The following is a 5,969-nucleotide window of genomic DNA, read 5'->3' on the forward strand; positions in this document are numbered from 1 at the left end:
TTAATGAATAGAATGATTTGTTCTAATGGTGTTTGTAAATAGGATCTCAAGTCCACATCTTGTACAGCAATTAACCACTAAGAAGACTATATGCAATGTGTTAGTTATTGAAACTGTCGTAGCAATTTGATTTGAAACTGTCTCATTGCTATCTGTTTATCAATAAAATTATGAAAAAAAATCATTTGTCTGATATGAGCCTATATCTGGGCTCTCCTTTCTGTTTTATTCACATACTGATCTATTCACCGAGTTTAACACCAATGATATGTTTCTTGATTATTGTAGCCTCAAAAATTTAAGAACACATAGCATTGCTCTTCAGACTTTGCTCTACTCTTGTAAACTTCTCTTGGGTATTTTAAGTGCTTTGTATTTGTCTTACTTTTCTCATTGCCAAGACAAAATACTCAACACCCACAAGATAAAGAAGAAAAAGTTTATATTGTCTCAACTTTTGTAGAGGTTTCAGGACCTAGCTGGCTCCAAAGCAGGCTGACACAGTAGAGGGCCCTTGAGGAGGAGAAACAGCCCTTGGCAGGGCAGAGAAGGCACCAAAGCAGCAGCAGCCAGCCTCCCTTTCCCTTCAGCTGTATTCAGATTATAAACCTATTAGTTGGTGCCACCCTGGCCATCCATAATCCACACCCAAAACTATGCTAATGAGCAGTTGACTAATCCAATTATCATACCCCTAATCCATATTCATATACCCTTAATCCACATTCACACACCCAGATTCAGCCCCCTCTTAAAAGAACCTTCGGGGGCCAGCCAAATAGCTCAGCAGATTAAAGCACCTGCAAGCAGGCACAGGGGCTGGGGCTTCGATCCCTGGGCCTGTAGTGCCAGCCCCGCCCCCGGGGAGCACTGAGACAGTGATTAAGTCTGGGTGTGGTGGTACGCACCTTTAATTCCAGCACTTGGAAGGCAGCTATGCTTACCTCTATACCACCAATGCAGATAATCCCAGCACTTGGGAGGCTGTAAACAGGAGAATCACTACAAGTCTGATCTAGTAGTGAGACCCTGGGCTCCCTGTAGGCCCTTCCCTAAAATACAGGAAAAAAATAATAAAATAAAAAACCCCACCTATGACCACCTGAGACTTTGGGGGGGCATCTAGGCAAACCATAACAACATTTAAAATGAATTTTAAAATTAAGACCCAGTATTCCTTCTGGCAATTTAAGCAGCATATTTTGCTGCCTCTATAGCTCAATTTGAAGAAAACTGACCTTTTTAACCTTGAGTCAACACATGTACAACAAATGTCTCTCCATTTGTATAATTTTTTTAAATTTCAGTGAATAATGCTTTCTAGTTTTCAAATATTAATCTTACCCAACTCTTTTCTTACACAACTTTTGATGATCTAATTCTAAGTATTCCATATATCATTCAGTGCAATCATAAATAATAATTTTTAAATTTTCCAAGTAAAGATAAGCAACTGGAGTTGTAGCTCAGTGGTGGCATGTCCAAGAACTTGGGTTTAATCCCCAGAAAATATGGTGTTAAATGATGAAAACTCTTATAATTTATAAGAACAAACAACAAAAATTAAAAATAAAGTAGCTTCTTTGGCATAGAAAATATCATTGTTGATAGAATAAATAGGAAAGTTATATAAAATCTAAAATAAAACTGGAAAGCATTTTTGCTGGGAGAAACAGAAAATCCCATTCAATGAAGAAATATACTATGTTCATGTTTTAAAAGAGTCACTACATTAAAGAGAGATATCAATTCCACCAACATTAGTCTGTATTCCATATTATCCCAATCGAAACCCTCACCATTTGGGGCAGGGGTGATGTTTGTTTTTTAAATGGAAATTGGTATTCGGATTCTATAGTCTAAATGGAGATACAAATATCCTAGAGTGTTTAGGGCTATTTGAAGAAAAAAAGAATCAAATAAGGAGAACTTAAACTATCTGGTCAGCTATTATTGCAAATAAATAGAGTACAAATGAGTCCCATAGGCACAATATGAGCACAAGAAGACAGACCTTAAGAGTCTGTGTCGTTTGACTCCATTTAGACAAAATCTAGAATAGGTAGAAACATTAAGTATACAACAGCAAGAGACAGTGAAATAGCTCTGAAGAATAAGTGCCTATTTAGGCAAGCACAGGGACACAGGGACTGGGCTTGATCCCGGACACATGCAGCGTAACACACACACACACACACACACACACACACACACACACACCCCTGGGAGCACTGAGCCTGGCCATTGCCTGTAATCCCAGCGCTGGGAAGGCTGAAAACAGGAGAATCATTATGAGTCCAAACTACAGACATATAAGAAAAGATCCAGAGTTTTCTAACTTAATGTGTAAGACTACCTAGCCTAGGTTACAAACTATAAATTGGGGTCCTTTGCAGTTCTGTGATTGCTTAAGACTTCTAATTTATATATTAATACATAAAATCTACTCATCTGGATTATCGTATCCATGTATCCGTAAAATTTAAAAACAACGATTTTCATTTTCTATGGATCTTCCAAATTACAACCTTCTGCTAGAACTAATTATATTATTACCTTCCTTTGTGGAATGTTCCTATATTTTTTTCTTTTTCTGATTTTCTCTGCCTTCTTTTAAATTTCTACTCTCAGAGTAGAAATCAGCCAGATGCTGTGAGCAGGTCCTGCTATCAAGGCAAAACTCTGCCCTCAAGGATGGGAGGCCTTCGGGTGTCCCGTTTGACAGCAATGCTGATTGCAGAACTAAACAAAGAAGGAGGCTTCAGAGAGGTTGAAACAGGTCTTCAAAGAAGACTCCATGGTGTTTTTCATTTCTCTGTGGCATTATAGAGCTTAATGCAGAACATATCAAAACCGGGCAAAGGTATTGGTGGGGTCATGAACTCTATAAAGCAAAGTGATCCCCTCAAGAACAAAACAGAACTTAAAACTCTGCGTACTGAGACGTGCGCTACTAAATGGGGAATACCAGCAAAAAAAAAAGGAACACCTGGACGAAACCTTCTTCCTCTGCATGAGGTGCTTTCAACCTCCAAGCCTAGGCTGTCTGACTGTCAAGCACTCCATCATGAAATCTAATAATAAAGCTGTTTCAGAAGTGCTTAGCAAGTTTCAGTTTTTCACAAGTCCATGTTGTCCTTGATGCTCCAGTAGTAATTAATCCTCCAGTGTAAAATGTTTCAGATTTTAAATCCAGACCGCCTAGAAAGACCTCTGAGTTCCTCTGTGATTTTCTCTCTTCCTGGCTTCTCCCTTCACCTGCGGCCACTCTACCTCCCCACTGGAGGCACTGTGTGCCACGGCTCTTGCTTCTGTGGCTTCAAACCCAGCTGTGCGCTTTCCGTCCCAGGACTTGAGCACATCCTGTCCCTTCAGCCTAGCATGCCCTTCTGTCTCCAGACTCTCTGTATTGCTCAGGGGAGTTCCATGGTGTCACACATGCTGTGATGAATCCTTGACTCTGGCAAGAATAAGTTCCCCTCTCTGTGTCCTCAGAACACCCTACTTGTCACTGCTATGATACATATTACTAATATTCTATATAATAGGATGTTAGTAATATTTTATTCTAACTCTATGTTTGCTTCAGCCCTTATCCTCCTCCCCAACTAGGTAGAAACACTAGTTTATCTTGTGTCTCTCCAGCATCCAGTAGAGTGGCTCATACAAAACTGAGTTAAATTTTGTTCAATGGCTGGAAAATATGTATAACATGTAAAATAAATACATTTTATAAAGTATAAAAAGGAAATGACTGGAAAAGTTGGTAAGAGTATGATTCTGTAAAAAGAACCTGCAAAGAATAAGAAAGTGAATAACATGGAAATAGAGACTATGATTAGTACCTCCAAAAAATGAAAATATTTGTCCACATAAAATACATCTTGTACATCTGGGGCCGGGGAGATGGCTCAGTGGGATAAGCACTTCCCTGGCAAGCGTAAGGGCCTGAGTTCAATCCCCAGTTCTGCCAAAAAAAAAAAATTGTACATCAATATTCATACCAGTATGTTTCATGATAGTGAAAAAGTAGGGTCCAAAAGGTCCACTAACTGATGAATGGAAAAATAAAATTGAGATATAATACTGCACAATATTATTCAGCAGTAAAAACAAATCGAGTACTGATAAAGTTACAGCATGGATATACACTTGAAAACATTACACTTCAATAACAGAACTTAGAAGAAATAGGGCATACCGATGAATGTCCATTCTGTATCTGTGTATTCAAAGAGGTTGGGATAGATACATAGTCACATTCTCTTAATGAATAGAATGACTTGTTCTAATGGTGTTTGTAAATAGGATCTCAAGTCCGCATCTTGTAGAGCAATTAACCACTAAGAAGAATATATGCAGTGTGTTATTTGTTGAAACGGTACGTCCGATTTGATTTGAAGCTGTCTCGTTGCTATCTGGTTATCAATAAAATTTTGAAAAAAAAAAAAAAAAGAAAACATTACGCTAAGTGAAAGAAGTCAGTCACTGAAGATCACATATTGTATGATTCTGCTTATGTAAAATGGCAAGTGTGGGCAAATCTTTAGAGATTAAAAGTAGATTAGTGGGGGTCCAGGGAGATAGCTCAGTACAATAAGAGCTTGCCTGGCAAGCACAGGGTCCTGAGTTCAATTCCCAGTACCACCAAAAAAAAAAAAAAAATAGTAGACTAGTGACTACCTAGCATTGGTGGTAAACAGAAAATGACAGCTAATGAACAAATTTTTTCCTTAAAGTGATGGGACTATTATAAAACTTATTGTGGCACAATTCTTTAAATATAAAAAAGCCACTTTTTAAAATGCTACAGAAGTATACTCACACACTTCCCAGGCATGCTGGTATATTCCCATAATCCCAAAACTCAGGAGGTTGAGGCGGGAGGTTTGCAAGTTTGAGGCCAGGCTAAATTACATAGCAAGACCTTGTGTCCAAAAAAACAATAAAACTATATACTTGAATAGGTGGGTTTGGGGCCTGTGAGATAGCTCAGCAGTCTAAAGCGCCTGTTTAGGCAACCTTAGGCAAAGCACAGAGACCATGGTTTGATCCCTGGCACCACACCCAGGGCAGGCTGAGCCAGCCACAAAATGTAATAAAATAAAATTCCTTTAAAAAGTGGTTTGTATTGTATGCTAATTATATGTTAATAACACTATTGTGTTGGGTGTTTTTAAAGTCCCTTTCAGTGAAGCTTGACAAACATTCAGCGAATTTGAAGGCAGAGAGTTTCTGCCACCTGCGTGAGTGCGGTGAGAAGCTTCTACCTTCTGTAACTCTGCCACCTGGAAGAAGGCACGTCTGGCCATTTACTGTCATGGTCGAAAAGTCATTTAGGCCAAAAACCCCTTTCCACTTGCCAGCTGTAGAATTTGGGGGCACGTGCTTCTCTGCTCCCTGCTTCCAGGATCATGCTGTAAGGTGAAAGACAGAAGCTGAATGTCCTCACACAGCAATGAGGACATGAACGGCTTGGTTTATGGGAGCATCTCGAACAGCCCTCCTCGTGTGGGAAGTGCTCTGGAAGTGCTCGTGCGCCTCTTGCGCCCGCCTGACTCCCACCTTAGTGAGACAGCCAGTCTGTCCAGATCTCAGTGCTGACACCTGACACCTTTGAATTTTGTACTCCTCAGCAATGACGGCTCTCTCCCACCTTGACATTAAGCCTTTTGGTCCAGCAGAACTTACAGCACTTTCTTGCTCCATGGCAAGGCATAGGGTTTGCTGGTGTTTTCTCAGCTCTAGGAGGCAGCAGTGACTCTCACGGAGTCTGCCCTTTGTGTGATGCTCACAGCCCGCCCACGTTAATACTGCATCCACCTCCTGCCTGTCACATTAGCTTCTGCACCTTAATAGTGGATGGGTTTTTTTTTTTTTTTTTTTTTTTTTTTGAGGACTTTCAGCATATCCATCTTTGCTCAAGAAATCAAAGCCCAGTTTCCAATATTTCTGGATGCATCCAACCT

General features: G+C 39.9%; 1 protein-coding gene across 2 annotated transcripts in view; it reads right to left on the minus strand.

The window, feature by feature from the left end:
* The window catches only part of Hbs1l (HBS1 like translational GTPase), a 95,911-nt gene that overhangs the window by 87,766 nt on the left and 2,176 nt on the right, over positions 1-5,969 (minus strand). The window lies entirely within an intron of this gene.

Source organism: Octodon degus, unplaced genomic scaffold (genome assembly GCF_000260255.1).
Source record: "Octodon degus isolate 3935 unplaced genomic scaffold, OctDeg1.0 scaffold00024, whole genome shotgun sequence".
Classification (NCBI taxonomy): Eukaryota; Metazoa; Chordata; class Mammalia; order Rodentia; family Octodontidae; genus Octodon; species Octodon degus.